We start from the raw sequence: 23,900 nt of genomic DNA on the forward strand, positions 1-23,900 counted from the left end.
AGACACATGCACCCCAATGTTCATTGCAGCTCTATTTACAATAGGCAGGACATGGAAGCAACCTAAGTGTCCATCAACAGATGAATGGATAAAGAAGATGTGGCACATATATACAATGGAATATTACTCAGCCATAAAAAGAAATGAAACTGAGTTATTTGTAGTGAGGTGGATGGACCTGGAGTCTGTCATACAGAGTGAAGTAAGTCAGAAGGAGAAAAACAAATACCGTATGCTAACACATATATATGGAATCTAAGAAAAAAAAATGTCATGAAGAGATTAGTGGTAGGACAGGAATAAGACACAGACCTATTACAGCATGGACTTGAGGACATGAGGAGGGGGAAGGGTAAGCTGTGACGAAGTGAGAGAGTGTCAGGGACATATATGCACTACCAAATGTAAACTAGATAGCTAATGGGAAGCTGCCTCATAGCACAGAGAGATCACCTCTGTGCTTTTTGACCATGAGAGGGGTGGGATAGGGAGGGTGGGAGGGAGGGAGATGCAAGAGGGAAGAGATATGGGAACATATGTATATGTATAACTGATTCACTTTGTTGTAAAGGAGAAACTAACACACTATTGTAAAACAGTTATACTCCAATAAAGATGTTAAAAAAAATTTATAAGAAACATGGTAAAATCTTCTATTCTCATTTTGGAAGACCTACATATTTATGACTGCTGAATTAACCCTTTTATATTTATGATATGTCCCTCTTTATTTATGTAATAGTCTTTGCCTGGATGTCTATTTTTTTTGGTATCAGTATAGCCACCTTAACCTTCTTATTGCTTATTATTTAAATGACGTACATTTTTCATCCATTTATTTTGTTATTAATTATATTTAAATCACCTCTTAGACAGGATATAGTGTGTGTGTAGATATTATACATATACAAATTTTAAAAATATACTCTACAACATATGGCATAATTATTGATGAGGACAAATCACAGTCAACTATTTATTATTTGTTTTTGGCCTATATCCTAAAAAATTTCCTCCACCATTCACTGTGTTTTGTATGTCTTTTTGATTATTTCAATATTTTTTAGAATTCATTTTAATGTTATTTATTCTTTATCTTTTTAAAACTAACTTAGATCTTCTCAAAGTCTTTACGAATTAAAAAAATGCTGGGTACTTTTGAGGCAATTGTATTGAATTTTTAGTATCCTTTGATAAATTATATATTGTTATAATAATAAATATTCTACTGTGTGAACGTGTCATATCTGGCATTAATTTAGTTCCTCTTTTATGTCTTTAATAAAGTGTTAACACTTTAAACATTAACATCTTCCAAGTACTCTACTAGATTTGATCATATATATTAAATATATATAATTTAATATATGATTAATAGCATAATATATTTTTAACTGCTTGAAATAGAATCTTTTATTTCAATTCATTTTTAATTATTTCTCCTCATATAGAAGGATGTTTTTGTTGTTTATGATGTAATTTTTTGAACTATTTTTAGCTCAGGTAGTTTGTGGAGTCTCTTGGATTTTAAATGGAGATAATTATGGTGTCTGAAAATGTAATTATGTTGTATGAAAATCAAGGACAGTGTATTAATTTGCTAGGGCTGCCAAAACAAAGTGCTATAGCCTGGATAGCCTAAATGACAGAAACTTTTTTTCTCACAATTTTGGAGGTTAGGTGACAGAGACCAAGGTGTTGGCATGGATGGCTTTTCTAAGGCCTTTCTTCTTAGCTTGTATATGGTTGTTTTCTTCCTGTGCCATTACGTAGTCTTAACTCTATACATGTTTATGTCCTAATTTCCTCTTCTTACTAGTGTGCAAGTCATATTGAATTAGGGCTCACTCTAATGACTACGTTTTAACTTAGGTATCTCTTAAAAATACCATATCATCTCCAAACACAGTCATGTTCTCAGATAGTGGGGGTTAAGACCTCAACATATGAATCTTGTTGGAACATAATTCAACCCATAATAGAGAGTATTTCTGCAATGGAGAAAGAAATAATGATTTTAGCTTTCCAACTTAGCATGATAGTAAATCTGTTAAACCAACAATGTTACGGTTGTTCTGTACAACAACATACTCATGCACACATCACTTTATTAAAGAAAACTATGTGTCCACACTTATATCAATGAACAGATCATCCAGATAAAAAATCAATAAGGAAAATTTAGCCTTAAATGACACATTAGAATAGATAGACTTAATAGATGTATATAGCAACAGAAAACATTCTTTCAACTGCACATGGATACCACAGGCTAGGACACGAAATAAGTCTCAATAAATTTAAGAAGACTGAAATCATATCAAGCCTCTATTTTGACCACAATGCTATAAGATTAGAAATCAACCACAAGAAAAAAATGAAAAGAAACATAAAACAGATACAAGTGGAGGCTAAACAATATGCTACTAAACAAACAATGGGCAACTGAAAAAATCAAAGAGGAAATGTAAAAAATACCTATAGACAAATGAAAACAAAAACACAATTATCTGAAGTCTATGTGATGGCAAAAGCAGTTCAAAGAGGGAAGTGTAGGTCTTCCTTGGTGGTGCAGTGGTTGAGAGTCCGCATGCCAATGCAGGGGACACAGGTTCGTGCCCTGGTCCAGGAAGATCCCACATGCCGTGGAGCAGCTGGGCCTGTGAGCCATGGCTGCTGAGCCTGCGCGTCTGGAACCTGTGCTCCACAATGAGAGAGACAACAACAGTGAGAGGCCCACGTACCACAAAAAAAAAAAAAAAAAAAAAGAAGAAGAAGTCTATAGTGATAGAAGCTTACCTCAGGAAAGAAGAAAAATCTCAAATAAACAACCTAAACTTACACCTAAAGCAACTAGAGAAAAAGAGCAATCAAAACCCTAAGTTAGTAGCAAGAAAGAAATCATAAAGATAAGAGAAGAAGTAAATGAAATAGACACACACACACACACAATAGAAAAGATCAACGAAAATAATAGCTGGGTCTTTGAAAAGATAAACAAAATTGATAAATATTTAGTGAGACTCATCAAGAGAAAAAGAGAGATGGCCCAAATAAATAAAATCAGAAATGAAAAACAAGTTACAACTAACACAAAAGAAACACAAACTGTCATAAGAGACTACTATGAACAGCTATCCACCAATAAAATACATAACCTAGAAGAAATGGACAATTTCCTAGAATTGTACAATCAGCCAAGACTGAATCAAGAGGATAGAAAATGTGAATAAACTAATTACCAGTAATGAAATTGAATCAGTAATTTTAAAACGCTTAAGAAACAAAAGTCCAGGACCAACGGCTTCACAGGTGAATTCTACCAAACATTTAGAGAAGAGTTAACAACTGTCCTTCTGAAACTATTCCAAAAATTTTCAGAGGAAGAAACACTTCTCAACTCATTCTATGAGACCAGCACCATCCTGATATCAAAACCATACAAATATATCACAAAAAAAAAGAAAATTGCAGGTCATTATCACTGAAGAACATAGATGTAAATATTCTCAACAAAATATTAGCAAACTGAATTCAGTAGCTCATTAAAAAGATCATATTCCATGAGTAAGTGAGATTTATCCCAAGGACACAAGAATGATTCAATATCACTAGCAAACTGAAGAATAAAAATTTATATGATCATCTAAACAGATATAGAAAAAACTCTTGACAAAATTCAACATTCATTTATGATAAAAGCTCTCAGCAAAGTGGGCATAAAGGAACATACCTCAACATAATAAGGGCCATATATATATAACAAGCCTGCAGCTCACATCATACTTGACAGTGAGAAGCTGAAAACATTTTCTCTAGGATTAGGAACAAGACAAGGATGCCCACTCTTGTCATGTATATTCAACATAGTATGTGGCCAGGAAGTCCTAGCAATAACAATCAGACAAGAAAAATAAATAAAAGAAATTCATATTGGAAAGGAAGCAGTAAATAGTGCAAACAGTGTCACTGTTTGCAGATGACACAATACTACACATAGAAAATCCTAAAGACACAACCAAAAAGCTACTAGAACTCATTAATAAATTTGGTAAGTTTGCAAGTTACAAAATTAATATACAGAAATCTTTTGAATTTCTATGTCATAGCAATTAACTATCAGAAAATTAAGAAAATAATCCCATTCACAATTGCATCAGAAAGAATAAATACCTGGGAATAAATCTAAGAGGGTAAGAGACTGTATTTGGAAAACTATAAAACACAGATGAAAGAACCTGAAGATGACACAACAGATGGAATGATATACCATGCTCATGGAATGGAAGAATTAATATTGTTAAATAGACCACACTATCCAATGCAATCTACAGATTCAATTCAATCCCTATTAAAATACATTTCAATGAACTAGGACAAATAATTCTAAAATTTGTATGGGAACACAAAAGACCCCCAATAGGCAAAACAATCTTAAGAAAGAAGAACAAAGGAGGAGGTATCATGCTACCCGATTTCAAACTAAACTACAAGGCTACAGTGAACAAAGCAATATGCTGCTGACACAAAAGCAGACACATAGATCAATGTAATAGAGAGCCCAGAAATGAATGCACACTTAAATGGGCAATTAATCTATGACAAATGAAAGAAGAACTTATACTGGGGAAAAGACAGCCTCTTCAATAAATGCTGTTTGGAGGATTTCCCTGGTGGAGAAATGGTTAAGAATTCGCCTGCCAATGCAGGGGACAAGAGTTCAATTCCTGGTTCAGGAAGATCCCACATGCCATGGAGCAACTAACCTCGTGTGCCACAATTACTTAGCCTGTGCTCTAGAGCCTGTGAGCTACAACTACTGAGCCCACATGCCACAATTACTGAGCCCATGCACCACAACTATTGAAGCCCACGCACTCTAGGGCCTGCATGCCGCAACTACTGAGCCCGTGTGCTGCAACTACTGAAACCCATGTACCTAGAGCCCATGCTCCACAACAAGAGAAGCCACTGCAATGAGAAGCCTGTGCACCGTAATTTAGAGTAGCCCCCACTCGCTGCAACTAGAGAAAGGCTGCATGCAGCAACGAAGACCCAATGCAACCAAAAAAAAAAAAAACGGTATTTGGAAAACTGGACAACTACATATTAAAGAATCAAACTGAACTACTGCCTCACACTTTATACAAAAGTAAACTCAAAATGGATGACAGACTTAAATATAAGAAATGAAACCATAAAACTTCTAGAAGAAAACATAGGCAGTATGTTCTTTTGCATTGATCTTGGCAATATTTTTGTGATTATGTTTCCTCAGGTGAGGGAAACAGAAGCAAAATAAACAAATGGGACTACATAAAGCTGAAAAGCTTTTGCACAGGAAATAAAACTATCAACAAAACAAAAAGCCTACCAAATGGGAGAATATATTTGTAATGGTATATCCAACAAGGGGTTGGGGTAGGGGATTAAGAGATACAAACTATCGTGTATAAAACAGATAAGCAATAAGAATATATTGTACATAAGAGTACAACCAATATTTTGTAATAACTTTAAATGGAGTATAATATTTAAATTTTTGAATCATTATGTTGTGCACCTGAAACTAATATTGTAAATCAACTATACCCTAATTAAAAACAAAACATAACACAATGAGATATCACTTCATACACACTAGGATGGTTGTTATTTTAAAACACACACACACACACACACACACAAAGAAACACCGGAAAGAAAATAAGTGTTGATAAAATGTGGAGTAATGGGAACACTTGTGTGTTGCTGGTGGGAATGTAAAATGATGCAGTGCTGTGGAAAACAGTTTGATATTTTCTTAAAAAATTAAACATAGAATTACCATATGAGTCAGTAAATCTAGTCCTGGTATATACACCAAAGAATTTAAAGCAAAGTCTCAAGCAGATACTTTTACACAAATGTTCAAGTATGTGAATAATTGCAACATTATTTATTCACAGTAGTCAAAAGTGGAAACAACCCAAATGTTCATCAACATTTTTTGTATGAATAAATAAAATGTTGTATATCCATACAATGAAATATTATTCAGCCTTAAAAAGGAATAAAATTCTGACACAATGCTGAAACTTGAGTGAGCTATGAAAACGTGATGCCTAGTGGAAAAGTCAGACACAAAAGGACATATACTGTCTGATTCCACTATATGAGGTGACTAGAGTAGTCAAATTCAGAGACAGAAAATAGAGTGGTGATTGCCAGGGGTTATGAGTAGTGGTTGCCAAGTGTTGGAATGGGAAGTTATTATTTAATGGGTACAGAGTTTTAGTTTTGCAAGATGAAAAACTTCTGGAAAAGAATAATGATTGCATAACAATGTGATATACTTAAAGTCACTGAATTGTATGCTTAAAAATGGTTAAATTGGTAAGTTTTATGTTATGTATGTTTTCCCACAATAAAAACAAAAAATAAAGGACAGTAGAGAGTAAAAACAAAAGAACACAAAAGCAAACAAAAAAAAACTCACAGTAAAAGAGATCAGATTTGTGGCTACCAGAGATGGGGTAGGGGGGTTGGGGAATTGGATGAAGGTTGTCAAATGTACAAACTTCCAGTTATAAGATAAGTACTAAGGATGTAATGTACAGCATGATAAAGATAATTCACACTGTTGTACGTTATATTTGAAAATCATTAATAGAATAAATTCTAAGAGTTCTTATCCCAAGGAAAATATGTTTTTTCATTTCTTTAATGTTGTATCATATGAGATAATCGTTGTTCACTAAACCTATTGTGGTAATCATTCCATGATTTCTGTCAGTCAAATCATGCACACCTTACAGTGCTATATGTCAATTATACCTCAATATACCTGGAAGAAAAAAAAGAAAATTATGTGTGATTTAATTTTATATGTTTGTTTTGTAAACAGCATTCAGCTGATAAAAGTTGTTGTCTTATCATGAATGGGTTAATCTTTTTTTTTTGGTTGTTTATGTGTTTACTTAGTTCTAAAATTCTTATTTTCTTGTAGTTACAATTTTTCTTAAATTTCTTTCTTTCTTTTTTTTTTTTTTTTTTTTCCTAGGCTGTGCTGCACTTGTGGGATCTTAGTGCCCTGATCAGGGATTGAACCTGGGGCCCTTGGGAGTGAAAGTGCCAAGTCCTAACTACTGGACCATCAGGGAATTCCCTTAAATTTCTATTATTTTTCCCATCTTTCCTGAGCGTTGGGTTAAAGTTTCTATATCTCCACTTTTTTATAAACTGATTTCTTTAGATTTTTAAAATTTTAATTTTAATATTTTAATGGTTATTAAACTTGCTTTTAAGTACTTAAATATATATTTATATAAAAGTACCTTTTAAAATATAATTGATTTGGTATTTTTATCTTCTGTTTTGTATTACACAGAGTTTAGCCTACTGCATGATTCACAGTATAACTTGCCATTGCACAGGTACGTTCCCAGTTTAACCTGCCATTGTACATGGGCACAACATCACATACACACACACGTCATGTTAATTTTGTCAAGGATTTTATACTTTGTCTTTTTTGAACAAAGGAATTATCATTTGTGTTAACACTTTGTATTGATGTACAATATATAATATTTTACACAAATTGACTGATTTACCACAAATAAACTGATGCAACTAATACCCAGAAAAAGAATTCATTATTCCTAGTTCTCCAGTGATCACAACCTTCCCACCCCCCAGGGAAACTATTTATTATTATTACATTTAATAGTCAATATATTAGTCAATATATTAGCTATCTTGTTAATTTGTTTGAAAACTATTTTGTTTTATTTTTTGTACCCCATTTCTTTCACATGAAATAATTTATCTTCATATAGAATTTCATCTTATAAAATTTTCTCAAGTTATGTTTTATAAGTTGTAACAATCTAGATTTTTACAAATATGAAAATTTTACTCTCTCCATTCTCAATAAAAGTTAGCCAATTATACAAATCTTGGTTGACACTATTAGCCCTAACACTTTGATGAAATTACACATTTTTGTCATTCATTGCCTATTTTCTTCAAAAAATTATCTATTCTTAGGTGGCATTAATTTTATGTGTAGTGATGTCATGTTCAAATTAGTTTGCTTTGTTTTGCTCCTAATTTTGCTTTGCAGGCTTGTTTTGCTTTTTGAATGGGAACTTTTATCTCTCTCTTTCACTTGTATTTTTCTAGAGTAGGCCCCCAGTCACTCAGTTGTTAATCAGAGTTTAAAATGGCAAATTGGACCTATGGCTATAATGGGAAATCATAGATCTATTCTTTAATCTAAGGGATGTACTATTTTAGTACATTTAAGAGAGCTTTATTTGTTTTCTGCCTCTACTTCCTCAGTCTACAACTTTGTGCATGCTTTGATATAACAATGGAATGTCAGCAATTTGTTTTTCAAATTATCTATTCACAAATAAGTGGATCTAATGAACCTGGTACATATCTCCAATTTCTTACAGGCACTTTTAGTCAGTTTTATCAGAGAGGAGTCAAACTTTTACCCACTGCCCTTTTCCCTTGTACCCAGAACACTACAGGTACATGGCTCCAGCCCTGCTTTGTATGGGTTACATTCCTCTTCCACAGAGATAATTACATACGTTAGGTTTTGTTTTTGTTTTTTGGTTCTGTTCTACTTTTGTAAAGTTAAAAATATTTCATTTATATTTTACTGTGCGGTTTAGAATATCATTGGCTATCTTCTCTGAAATTCTTGATGAAATGTTTGTAAAACTACAAACTAAATGTGGTATAGCTTTATGATACAAAAGTATTTTATATAAATTTTTTTTTTGTGATAGACATATATATCCCACTAGATTTCAAAGAAATGATAAGACGTTATATCAGGCTTAAGTTTTGTACACTTTGTATTACTTTATACTTAGATATTTATTCTGTAGTTTATTATTCTGTTTTTATGTATTAAAAAACACATTCTTGGGGAAGGAACCCCAGAGTGAACCAGTAGGACATAGGGGGACTGAAGGGAGAGGAGAAGTGGAGGCCATACAAGATCAGCACCCCTAAGGCCAGAGAGATCAGGAGAGGCAGGTGGGAGGGACTCTCCATGAAGAGTGGGAGAGGAGCAGAGGGTGATCATCTGGCCCACTCAGGCCAGGGAGCCTGCTGAGCTCCAAGGCCAGTCCCTTGCAATGCAAAGCACCCTCCAGACTGTGTGTGTCCTGGGGGCATAGGAAGGAGGCCAAGGAGAGAACAGGAGAGGTAGGCAGAGGGGCCCTCCAGGAGGAGTGGGTGAAGGATGGAGGGCAGTTACCCTGCCCAGTCTGGCATGGGGAGGTCTGCTGAGCTCCCGGGCCAATCCTGTGCCTTCCAAGCTCCCCCTCCCCACATCCGCATTGGTCCTGGGGGCATAGGAGGGAGGCCAGGGAGATCAGGAGAGGCAGACTGGAGGGGCCCTCCCAGAACACAGACTGGAGGAGCAAGAGAGGAAAGGAAGGCGTTTGCTCAACCCACTCAGGCACAGGAAGCATGATGTGCTCCCAGGTGAGGTTCCCTGCCCTCTGAGACAAGTGGTGTGGAGCACTCCTGGACCCCTTCTGTTCCTTGACACTAAACCTCACCCCCATAGTCCCCAGGGCCTTTTCCAGCCTTGTGGGTCCTGAGCTTCGGCCCTGCCCCACCACCCAAACCTTGTCCTTGCTTAGGCCCTGCCCTCCACAGCCAAGGCCCTGCCCTGCCCCTTTTTAAAAATTTATTTTCCCTCCTCTTTTTTACTACTGTGGTAATGATGTACGTTTCTGTTGTTGATTCATATATATTTGTATTTCTACATTCTTTCTAACATATCTGTTAGTTTTCTAGTCTAATTTTATTGTTTACTTTGTTATTGTTCCTTGTTTGTTTTTTTTTTTGGCCACCCCACACAGCTGGCAGGATCTTGGTTTGTGAGCCCAGGGTCAGGCCAAAACTCCTGAGGTAGGAGCTCAGACTCTGAACGACTGGACTAACAGAGAACCCCAGACCCCAGGGAATATTCATCAGAGTGAGGTCTCATGGAGGTCCTCAGCTCAACACCAAGACCCAACTCTACCCAATAGTCTACAAACTCCAGTGTTGGATGTCTCAGGCCAAACAACCAGTAAAACAGGAATACAATCACACTCATAAAAAAACAAAAAGGGACAGCAAAAATATATGTCACAGATGAAAGAACAAAGTAAAACCCTAAAAGACCAAATAAATGAAAAGGAAATAGGCAATCTACTTGAAAAAGAATTCAGAATAGTGATAGTAAGGATGATGCAGAATCTCGGAAATAGAATGGAAGCATGGATTGAGAAAATACAAGAAATGTTTAACAAAGATCTAGAAGAACTAAAGAACAAACAAAGATGAACAACACAATAACTGCAATGAAAAATACACTAGATGGAATCAATAACAGAATAACTGAGGAACAAGAAAGAACAAGTGAGCTGGAAGACAAAATGGTGGAAATAACTGCTGAGGAGCATATAAAGAAAAAAGAATGAAAAGAATTTAAGACAATCCCAAAGACCGCTGGGACAAAACTAAATGCACCAACATTCAAATTATAGGGGTCCCAGAAGAAGAAGAGAGAAAATAAAAGGGTCTGAGAAAATATTTGAAGAGATTATATTTGAAAACTTCCCTAACATGGGAAAGGAAATAGTCACCCAAGTCCAGGAAGCACAGAGAGTCCCATATAGGATAAACCCTAAGAAAAACACACCAAGACACAAATTAATCAAACTAACAAAGATTAAATTCAAAGAAAAATATTAAAAGCAACATATTTAAAATATTAAAAAAAGAAAAACAAAAAATAACATACAAAGGAATCCCCATAAGGTTATCATCTGATTTTTCAGTGGAAATTCTGGAGGTCAGAATGGAGTGAAAGGATATACTTAAATTGATAAAAGAGAAAAACCTGCAGCTAAGATTACTCTACCCAGCAAGGATCTCATTCAGATTCAAAGGAGAAGTCAAAAGCTTTTCAGACAAGCAAAAACGAAGAAAATTCACCACCACCAAATGCTAAAGAAACTTTTCTAAGCAGGAAACACAAGAGAAGGAAACGACCCACAAAAACAAACCCCAAACAATTAAGAAAATGGTAATAGAAACATACATATCAATAATAACTTTGAATGTAAATGGATTAAATGTCCCAATCAAAAGACACAGACTGACTGAATGGATACAAAAACAAGACCCATATATATGCTGTCTACAAGAAACCCACTTCAGACCTAGTACCACATACAGAATGAAAGTGAAGAGATGGATAAAGATATTCCATGCAAATGGAAATCAAAAGAAAGCTGGAGTAGCAATACTCGTATCAGATAAAAGAGACTTTACTGTTACAAGAGATAAGGAGACACACTACATATGATCAAAGGATCAATCCCAGAAGAAGATATAACAATTGTAAATATTTATGAAGCCAACATTGGAGCACCTCAATACATAAGGCAAATGTTAACAACCATGAAAGGAGAAATCAACAATAACAGTATAATAGTAGGGGACTTTAACACCCCACTTACACCAATGGACAGATCATCCAAACAGAAAATAAATAAGGAAACACAAGCTTTAAATGACACAATAGACCAATAGATCTAATTGATATTTATAGAACATTCCACCCCAAAGTGGCAGAATACAATTTCTTCTGAAGTGCACATAGAATATTCTCCAGGATAGATCACATCTTGGGTCATATAATCAAGCCTCAGAAATTTAAGAAAATTGAAATTTTCTGACCACAACACTATGAGATTGGAAATCAATTACAGGCAAAAAAAAGTAGAAAACACAAATACATGGAGGCTAAACTGTGTGCTATGAAATAACCAAGAAATCACTGAAGAAATCAAAGAAGAAATATTAAAATACGTGGAAATAAATGACAATGAAAACACGACAACACAAAACCTATGGGATACAGCAAAAGCAGTTCTAAGGGGAAGTGTATAGCAATTCAATCTCGCCTCAAGAAAGAAGGAAAATCTCAAAAAAACCAATCTAACCCTACACTTAAAACTAGAGAGAGAAGAACAAAGAAAACAAAAAGTCAGTAGAAACAAAGAAATCATAAAAATCAGAGCAGAAACAACTGAAACAGAAACAATTGCAAAGATCAAAAAAACTAAAAGTTGGTTCTCTGCGAACATTAACAAAATTCATAAACCCTTAGCCAGACTCACTAAGAATAAAAGGGAGAGGATGCAAATAAAAAAATTAGAAATGAAAAAGGAGAAATCACAATTGACACTGCAGAAATACAAAGGATTATAAGAGACTACTACAAAAACTATATGCCAATAAAATGGACAACCACGAAGCAATGGACAAATTCTTGGAAAGGTACAATTTTCCAAGACTGAACCAGGAAGAATTAGAAAATATAAACAGACCTATCACGAGTAATGAAATTGAAACCATAATTAAACATCTTCCAACAAACAAAAGTCTAGGACCACATGGCTTCCCAGGTGAATTCTATCAAACATTTAGAGAAGAGCTAACACCAATCCTTCTCAAACTCTTCCAAAAAATTGCAGAGGGAGAAACACTCCCAAACTCTTTCTATGAAGCCACCATCACCCTAATACCAAAACCAGAAAAAGATATCACAAAAAACAAAATTAAAGACCAATATAACTAATGAACATAGATGCAAAAATCCTGAACAAAATACTAGCAAACAGAATCTAACAGCACTTTAAAAGGATCATACACCATGATCAAGTGTGATTTATCCCAGAGATGCAAGGATTCTTCAATACACGCAAATCAATCAATATGATACACCACATTAACAAATTAAGGAATAAAAAATATATGATCATCTCAATAGATGCAGGAAAAGCTTCTGACAAAATTCAACACCCATTTATGATAAAAAATACTCCAGAAAATGGGCATAGAGGGAACCTACCTCAACATAATAAAGGCCATATATGACAAAACCACAGCAAGCATCATACTCAATGGTGAAAAACTGAAAGCATTTCCACTAAGATCAGGAACAAGAAAAGGATGTTAACTGTTACCTCTCTTATTCAATATAGTTTTGGAAGACCTAGCCATGGCAATAGGAGAAGAAAAAAGAAATAAAAGGAATACAAATTAGAAAAGAAGAAGTAAAACTGTCACTATTTGCTGATGACATGATACTATACATAGAAAATCCTAAAGATGCCACCATAAAACTACTAGAACTAATCAATGAATTTGATAATGCTGCAGGATACAAAATTAATGCACAGAAATCTCTTGCATTCCTACACAATAATGATGAATAGTCTGAAAGAGAAATTAAGGAAACACTCCCATTTACCACTGCAACAAAAAGAATAAAACACCTAGGAGTAAACCTGCCTAAGGCGGCAAAAGATTTTTACTCAGAGAACTATAAAACTCTGATGAATGAAATCAAAGATGACATAAACAGATGGAGAAATGTAACATGTTCTTGGATTGGAAGAATCAACATTGTGAAAATGACTATACTACACAAAGCAATCTACAGATTCAATGCAATCTCTATCAAATTACCAATGGCATTTTTTACAGAACTAGAGCAAAAATCTTAAAATTTGTATGGAGACACAAAAGACCCTGAATAGCCAAAGCAATCTTGAGAAAGTAAAACGGAGTTGAAAGAATCAAGTGCCCTGACTTCAAACTACACCATAAAGCTACAGTAATCAAGACAGTATAGTACTGGCACAAAAACAGAAATATAGATCAACGGTCAGGATAGAATGCCCAGATATAAACCCACACACATATGGGCAACTAATTTATGACAAAGGAGGCAAGAACATAAAATGGAGAAAAGACAGCCTCTTCAATAAGTGGTGCTGGGAAAACTGGACAGCTACATGTAAAAGAATGAAATTAGAACACTACCTAACACCATACATGAAAGTAAAACTCCAAATGGATTATAGTCTTAAATATAAGACCAGTCACTATAAAAGGTTTAGAGGAAAACATAGGAAAAACACTCTTTGACATAAACCACAGCAAGATCAGTAAAACGGAGTTGAAAGAATCAAGTGCCCTGACTTCAAACTACACCATAAAGCTACAGTAATCAAGACAGTATAGTACTGGCACAAAAACAGAAATATAGATCAACGGTCAGGATAGAATGCCCAGATATAAACCCACACACATATGGGCAACTAATTTATGACAAAGGAGGCAAGAACATAAAATGGAGAAAAGACAGCCTCTTCAATAAGTGGTGCTGGGAAAACTGGACAGCTACATGTAAAAGAATGAAATTAGAACACTACCTAACACCATACATGAAAGTAAAACTCCAAATGGATTATAGTCTTAAATATAAGACCAGTCACTATAAAAGGTTTAGAGGAAAACATAGGAAAAACACTCTTTGACATAAACCACAGCAAGATCTTTTTGACCCACCTCCTAGAGTAACAGAAATAAAAACAAAAATAAACAGATGGGACTTATTTAAACTTAAAAGCTTTTGCACAACAAAGGAGACCATAAACAAGACAAAAAGACAACTCTCAGAATGGGAGAAAATATTTGTAAATGAAACTACAGACAAATGATTAATCTCTAAACTATACAAGCAGCTCATGGAGCTAAAAAAAAAAAAAAAAAATCCAGTTAAAAAATACGTTGAAGACCTAAATAGACATTTCACCAAGAAAGACATATAGATGGCCAAGAGGCACATGAAAAGATGCTCAACATCACTAATTATTAGAGAAATGCAAATCAAAACTACAGTGAGGTACCACCTCATGTCAGTCAGAATGGCCATTATCAAAAAGCTAGAAACAATAAATGTTGGAAAGGGTGTGTTGAAAAGGGAACCCTCCTGCACTATTGGTAGGAAAGTAAATTGATACAACCACTATGGAAAACAGTATAAAAGTTCCTTAAAGAACTAAAAATTGAACTACCATATGACCTAGCAATCCCACTACTGGGCATATACCTTGAGAAAACCATAATTCAAAACGAGACATGCACCAAAATGTTCATTGCAACACTATTTACAATAGCCAGGATATGGAAGCAACCTAAATGTCTGTTGACAGATGAATGGATAAAGAAGATGTGGCACATACAAACAATGGAATATTACTCAGCCATCAAAAGAAACGAAATTGAGTTATTTGTAGTGAGGTGGATGGACCTAGAATCTGTCATACAGAGTGAAGTAAGTCAGAAAGAGAAAAACAAATACTTTATGGTATTGCATATATATGGAATCTAAAAGAAAAAAAAGGTACTGATGAGAACCTAGTTGTAGGGCAGGAATAAAGAGGTAGACATAGAGAATGGACTTGATACCATGGGGTGGGAGTACAAAGCTGGGGTGAAGTGAGTGTAGCATCTACATATATACATTACCAAATGTAAAATATTTGGCTGGTAGGAAGCAGCAGCATAGCACAGGGAGATCGGGTCAGTGCTTTGTGATGATCTAGAGGGGTGGGATAGGGAAGATGGGAGGGAGGCTTAAGAAGGAGGGGCTATAGGGACATATGTATGCATATGACTCATTCGCTTTGTTGTGCTACAGAAACTAACATGGTATTGTGAAACAATTATACTACAATTAAGATATATTAAAAAAATTCTTGGATAATCATATAAAATTTTTTTCATGTTTAGTAAAAATATATAATACATATCTAAATTTAAAGCTTTTGGTGCATGTCTTGTTCCACTCAGACTGACAGGGAAGCTTAAATAACATAAATTTATTTTCTCACACTTCTGGAAGAATTAAGAACAATCACAGATCAAGCTTCTGGGAAATTCAATTTCTGGTGATAGCTCCCTTTTGCTTGTAGACACCTGCATTGTCCTCACATCATGGCTTTTTTCATTGAGAATGCAGAGGAGAGAACTGTTTCTTTTCTTATCGTACCATAGTCTTATTGGCCACACCATTATGACCTCCTTTAACCTTAACTACTTCCTAAAGACCATATCTCCACATTGCAGGTTATGGCTTCAGCATATGAATTTGGAAGGGAGACACAATTCATCTCTAGCATTATATTATATAAAATAGATTATATAGTCTCAAACACCAAAACTTTTCAATTTAAATCTGGTTGAGAAAAGTATTCTAGTGAAGGATCAACAAACTCTGACTATTGCCTGATTATGTGATATGAGGATGTAGTTTTTCAACTATATAAGGGTATGGTACATATTTATTCATTACATTCCATTAATGAGACCATATAGAAAATTACATGAACTTGACTTTCGTGGGTTTTTTTTATGGCTTCTTTCCCCATATACAAAGAGCATTTACATAACATATTTATTAAGTATTTCAGAAATCCAAAATAGTCTCTGCTTAACTTCTCCTAAACATCAATTTTTATTTGGGCTTTTATAGTGCTTGTGCTGCTGTTATTAATTGTATCCATTCAATACACTGAGAGTTGATTATTTGACTCCAAAAGTACTGTCAGATGTGAAAGAGTAAGTATTAAATTACAAACGTGCCATCTCGTTCAAAATCAACCTTACTCAGTCATGAACTGATTAGATCTTTGAAAAACTTTTTTCACTAGTTGGACTTATTTTCTTAAAATTATATATGAGTGTAATCTTGCTTTCTGGTGAGATAATACCAAACATTTGATGGATATTTGTTAACAATAACTGCTGTGAAATATACCTTCCTTTGGAAATCTAAATGAATATTCATTATTAAAATTTAGTTAGCTTTTGATTTGTCTTTGACATAGTATAAACTATATTGGCTTTAAAAAGTATATTTGCTGTTATTAAAGAAAATAACATTTAATTTTAAAAAATTTTTTACTTATTTATTACTCATTCATTTATTTTTATCAACTATTATAGACCTAAGTTTGCTAGTTTGTTATTTTGTTTCTTTATCTACAAAATCTTAGAATAGAAAGAAAGATGAAAATGGAGGTTTTCTCTGTCTATAATTCCGTAAGACTATATTAACAAATTTTTAAAGAATTAGTATGGTATTTTATGGGTTTTCCATAAGTCACATTAACACTTTCCTCATATATTTTATGACTCCTCTAAAATATTTACATTGTTTGTAATAGCATTTTATGCTTTAACATCTTTTTTTTTCCTTAAACACTTTCTTCTATTCTTATGTGTCTTGTTTTCTCATACTCAGTAGCAGTTTAAAATTATGATTTTATATGAAAAAGTCAAGCCTCATTATGAACATTCATCTGTCTTAATCTTTTCATGAATTCTAGATTTTATATAGAGATACAATATAAATGTGGCAGACATGCTAATTTTGTCCTTAATTTTCATTTCTTCTTTATTTTTAGGAGATGCATGATCTTTTTAGTGTGGCACAGTTCCTGTGCAATTACAGCATACATTATTGACCTAACCCAATCATGATAGCCTCTTTCTTTTTGCTGGGGAGTCAATTTCTCCTATTTTGTATAATCAGAGTTGTTCCTAAGACCCAGTTCTAGTTAATGAGTCTCAAAGGAAAATGTGTTAGCGGCTATGGATTAACTTTTTGCCTCCTTAAATGAAAAAAAATAATCATGAGTCAAAGCTGATTTCACCTCCCTCTTTTCCAAACTTACTGCATTGTTTAGAGGTACATCAGCTAACTAGTGATAATAGATCAACAGGCTTTAAAATGGAAAGAAGTATCTTCTAAGTTTGTGTGCTTCATGGCATGATGAAAAATTCAATGCACAAGTCTTGAGATGACTATAAAGACACTTTTAGTTTTAAGAATTAAATTTCTATATTTCCTAAGTTTCTGTTTATAGAAACCTATTAAACATCATACAACAATGTTTCTAACAACTTCAAATAGTTGGGAGGGTGTATGTATGTGTTTATATATGTATATTTGTATCAGATAATAATCTAGATAGGTAGAATATATATAGTATAGATAACAAGGAAGCAAAGACTAATTCAGTTTAGAAGAAATGACATGAGTCAAGAAATGTGAGAATATAAAACACATTTTATCATATCCCCTATGGAAAAATATTACTATATTAGCTGTGCATAATGCTTTTAAGATTAATGTTCACTGGAGTTTTTTGACAGATATTTTTATTTTCTTGATTGTGGTGATGGCTTTATACATAAATCAAATGAATCAAACTGTAGATCTTAATCATGTAGTTTATTGTACATAAATTATACCTCAATGCTGGTAAAATACACTGAATTAAAGAATTATGTTGTACATTACTCTCTGGTGTGTTCAAATTAAAAAAAAATACTAGTTCATCTTGTCTTTAATCTTTAATAACAACATTCAGAATGTGGTTAATAATAAAAGCAGCATTTATTAAATGACTTCTGTGTGCAAGTCTATACTTATATTACCTCTAATCCTCCTATCTCAGATGCAAGAGAAGGTATTTTTATCTCCAATTCAGAGATGAGAGAAAAAAGTTAGCTTAGAGAAGACAAGTTGTTGAAGCCACATAGCTAATGAGGTGAATCAAATGTGCTTTCAACATAGGGCTATCAAATACAAAACCTGTGCCTTTTCTAATAGGGTGTTTTTTTCCCAGCCTTGCTACCCAATGAAAACACCTATTTAAAATCTGAGTACTGGGGGTAGAGGGGTGAAAATGGAGGTGGAGTAGGAGGATGTGGAACTCAACTCTCCCCACAAATGCATTAAGAATACATCTACAGGGACTTCCTTGATGGTCCAGTGGTTAAGACTCTGCCCTTCCACTGCAGGGCACGTGGGTACTATCATTGGTTAGAGAACTAAGATCCCACATTCCATGTGGTATGGCCAAAAAAAAGAAAACTTAAAAAAAAGAATAGATCTACAAATTTAACAGTTCTCACAGAGCACCTGATGAACAATGACAGAGTACCTCAGACACCTAAAAGGACAAGAAAGATACCTGTGTAACTGGGTAGGATGAAAGAAAGAAGGGAAAAGGAAGAAGAGAGGAGATGGGACAGGACCTGTGCCCCTGAGGAGAAAGCTGAAAGAGGGGATAGTTTCCTGCATCCAGAGAAACCCCCTCAATGGCAGAGAGATCAGCTGGGACAGAAGGGGAGCTTCAGGGGCTCAGAGGAGAGCTCAGCAACTGGTCTGTGGCAGGCAGGACAGAGTGAGACATACACAGATGGTCCATGCCATAACACTGCACACTGCAGCCTGAGACCTGTGTCCACTAGTGCAGACAGGGACTGGTTGCTGGAACATGGGGTTTGGAGAGCAGACCCAGGGAGATGCCTCTTGTTGGCATGAAGAGAGAGCCTGAGAAGATGGTAGTGAGAAGCTCCACAACTGGGAATGCTTGTGGAGGAAGCCTGGACTGTCATAAAAATGAAATACCATTGTTGAGTGATGTGCCAAAGGTGGGGCCACCATTGCAGACTCCCTCCCAATGTGCCAACCCTGACTCCCTGGGCACTAGGAAGAGCTCCCACTGGGACAGGATCTTGTGCCCCTGGCTTCCACCTCCTACTTTGTGCCTCCTCCTTGCTGGAGTGGGCTCATGTGGTTCGGGACAGCCTTGGGAGCAGATGCCTGTGGGTGGCCCACATGCAGAGGTGGGTTGAAACTACAGCTGAGCCCCAGGGAATGTGCAACTAAAGAAGAACTAAAATCTCTCCTCATGGCTGCAAAAACTGAAGATTTACACCCCCATGGCCAGCTTTGTAAACTCAGTGCCTGCAGAATATCTGAACACACAAAAAGGGCTCCCACAGTCAAGACGGGTAGAGCTGTAGCAGCTGTGGAATTTGTGGGCATGTACATGCCAGGGTTGGGCCAGGCCTGAGTCTGATCTGCCCCAATAGTGCCCACATTGGGTCCAGATACATGATTACTGCAACCCTGTGAGCTGACTTCAATGCCCTGGTGAAAACAACACCTGGGTGACACCAGGGCCAATTGCCAGCATACCCACAATTAAGGTAAGGCCAAAAGCAGTGCCAACAAGAGTGTAATCTAAGAGCTCACACAATGGGTGAAAGGTGACACAACAGAGCACACACACAAGTGAACAGCTGCAGAGGAAGAATACTCAGTGGCTTCACTCCTAGTGGGAGTGCTCCAGTCCCATTACCTCACACTGAAGATCAGAAACTCAGCTAGGAAACAGATCGGGGGGTCTTTACTGAAATAACTATGGAGAAGACCCCAAACTCTGGCAGGACAGTGATAAATGTAGAGCAAAGGGGAGGTACTGCTCAATAACAAGTGTAGGCTCTTGTCACAACAGCAATCAAATCCCCTATCAAGGGAAAATTGGCACAGGCCTCTGGACCAACCTCACCCACCATGGGGCAGATACCAGAAGCAAGAGGAACTCCAATCCAGCAGCCTGTGGAAAGGAGACCACAAACAAAGAAAGTTAGACAAAATAAGAAAACAGAGAAATATGTTGCAGGCAAAGGAACAACATAAAAACCCACAAGAACAACTAAATGAAGAGGAGATAGGCAATCTACCTGAAAAAGAATTCAGAGTAATGATAATAAAGATAATTCAAAATATCAGAAAAAGAATGGAGGCACAGACTGATATAAGAAATGTTTAAGAGAAGATAAAAAGAACAAACAGAGATGAACAACACAAAAACTGCAATGAAAAATACACTAGAAGGAATCAATAACAGAATAACGGAAGCAGAAGAATGAATAAGTGAGCTGGAAGACAGAGTAGTGGAAATCACTGCCACAGAAAAGAATAAAGAAAAAAGAATGAAAAAAATGAGGACAGTATCAGACATCTCTGGGATAACATTAAACACATCAACATTCACATAATAGGGGTTCCAGAAGAAGAAGAGAAAGGAAAAGGGCCTGAGAAAATATTTGAAGGGATTATAGCTGAAAAATTCATAACATGGGAAACAACCACCAAAGTCCAGGAAGCTCAGAGTGACCCATATAGGATAAACCCAAGGAGGAACACACTGAGACACATATTAATCAAACTGACAAAAATTAAAGACAAAGAAAAATTATTAAAAGCAACAAGGGAAAAGCAACAAATAACATACAAGGGAATCCCTATAAGGTTATCAGCTGATTTTTCAGTGAAACTTTGCAGGCCAGAAGTGAGTGGCATGATATATTTAAAGTGATAAATGGAAAAACCTACAGTGAATATCACTCCCCAGCAAGTCTCTCATTCAGATTCAATGGAGAAATCAAAAGATTTACAGACAAACAAAAGCTAAGAGAATTCAGTGTAACTAAACCAGACTTACAGCAAATGTTAAAGGAACTTCTCTAGGCATGGGGAAAAAGAAAAGAGGTCACAACTAGAAAGAGGAAAACAACAAATGGGAAAGCTCACAGGTAAAGGCAAACATAAAGTAATAGTAGAAAATCATCCATACACAAATATATCAAAAGGGGCAACCATGACTAGAGGAGAGTACAAAAGGAGGAAATGGGAATTACATTTGAAATTAAGAGGACAGCAACTTAAAACAATTTTGTATATCAATACACCATGATATCAAAACCTCATGGGAACTGAAAACCAAAAAACTACAATAGATACACACACAAAAAGAAAAAAACAACCCAAACACAAAGCCAAAGATAGTCATCAATCCAAAAGAGAAGAGATAAAGAAGGAAAGAAAAAAGACTGACAAAAACAAATTCAAAAACAATTAACAAAATGGCAATAGAAACATACCTAAATTTAAGGTGTAAGATGTGATAATTTGATACATGTATATATTGCAAATATACCTCAATAGAAATAAACAGACAAACAAACAACTTGGAGAATGAATGAGTTTGCAGAATAGTAAGAAAGAATGTAAATGGTTTAAGGACTAGGTCTTAAAGGAAAGCAAAGGAAACTGAAAAGTGACTAGTAAAAAGTAGGCAAAAATCTAGTGGAATGTCATATTCTGGAAGCCAAGTAATATTAGTACTTAAGAAAAGAAAGAATGATAGATGGTTTTTAATGATGCTGATAAATTAAATAATGTTAAGTCTAAGAACTAACAATTGGATTTATCAGAATGATAACTATATTTCAATTTGACAAGTGCAGTTTTATCAGAGTTTTGAAGATAAAATTTTGATTAATGAAGGTTCTAGAGAACACGAAGATGATTTTTACATAATGCAGAAAAATAAAAGAGTTGCTCTATTTTATTTTATTTTATTTTATTTTACTTTTTTATTTTATTTTATTTTATTTTTCTGTATCTGACTGACCTCCATATCCTTCTTTTGGAGAGATCATATTTCTTTCTTGTTCTTTTTTAGACATATTTTCTAACTTTGACTTTATTTTGGCCTTATTATCTCAAATATTTTGCCAAGCAAAATGGATATAAGCAATAAATTTAATACTGATGGCCTTTTGAAGTCCCAGACTCATACATTCCAACCTAGCTAATGCAGCAGAAGAAACCACTTCTCTTTCCCAACATTGGTTGGGCCAATCTGAATATTTGGGAGAGACAGGGTATAGGAGCCCCCAAAAGACAGGATGGAAGCATGCTACATGATGATAAGTTACACAGTCAAGGAACTATTTAATTTAAGTATTTAAATCTATATATATTCTTTTTCAGATTCTGTCCCCTTATAGGTTTTTACAAAATACTGAGTATAGTTCCCTGTGCTATACAAGAGGTTCTTGTTTGTTATCTGTTTTATAGATTAGGAGTTTGGGATTAACATATACACACTACTATACATAAAATAGATAAACAAGAAAAGAGTTGCTTTAAATAGAGTAGATAAATGAGCAATACCTGGAGTGCAAGTACAGGGTCAGTAGTTTCTATTTTTAATAATGGGAGAAATAAAAAAATGTGTGTATATTCAAGAAAATAATCCATGCAAGACAGCAAAAAGAGAATTATGAAGCAACAAATTTAGGGTGTATAAGGGAATGCGATTATGTATATATGGGTGTTGGCCTTCTTAGATAAGAGCACTGACACTAAATCCATAGGAATATAATAGAAGGAAAATTATATAGTTAACAGGCTGGTATATGAGTGGATATGAGTGTAGGAGCTGGTGAAAGATTTCTTATTGATATATGAAACATTTGTCAGATAAGAGTAAGAATGAAAAGGAAGTATTCAAAATTTGGGAAGACAAGTTAAAAAATAGGCATATAGAAGAGTGACAAATAAATAGTATAGAGAATAGTAAAACATTAAATATTGAATAGCATTGGGTCTAATTGAGAGGTGTAAACATGAATTTAAGTTGAGGCTAGTCATCATGGCTCCCTGTTTACTGCAAACATGTTCAGCTATGTTGGTACAGCTTAGAACAGGCAAAGGATAGACTGGAAGGTATATGAGGGAGAATTATTATGGAAAAAAAGAGCATAAGAAATTTAGACTCAATAAAATATGATTACATGAATGAATTGTAGGTTCTGGTAAGTTTGAAGAATTACTGGAATTATAGTATGAGGAATGAGTATGAAAGTTAAAGATAAGTAATAGACAATGGATGGCCTGAAATATGGATATGGAGGTAAATTATTGGTTAGAGTAAGGCCTGCCCTAGGGAATGACCTTGAAAATGAGTGACCTAAGCAAAAAAAGAATATGATTGTTAGAGAAGAAGAAATTCTTATGTATGCATTTATTATATTATCAGGTTTTCCAAAGAAGCCTTTTTTAGTAGTCATTTATTGCTTCGAATGGTATGTATGTTTTCAAAGCTTTCTGAGACATATTTTTAAATATTGTGGGAATTTATATTCTCAATGCATCTGTAAATAAACTTATTTACCCATTATAGTTGATATAATATTACCTATAAGTATTTCCTATTTAAGAGGTTACACTATTTTAATATCTAAATAGACATTTCTTCTACATTTAGTGATGATTAAGGTGTTATTATATGTCTATTGTTCATTTGTCTATTTTCATTTGCTAC

Source organism: Physeter macrocephalus, chromosome 13 (genome assembly GCF_002837175.3).
Source record: "Physeter macrocephalus isolate SW-GA chromosome 13, ASM283717v5, whole genome shotgun sequence".
In the NCBI taxonomy this organism is placed as follows: domain Eukaryota; kingdom Metazoa; phylum Chordata; class Mammalia; order Artiodactyla; family Physeteridae; genus Physeter; species Physeter macrocephalus.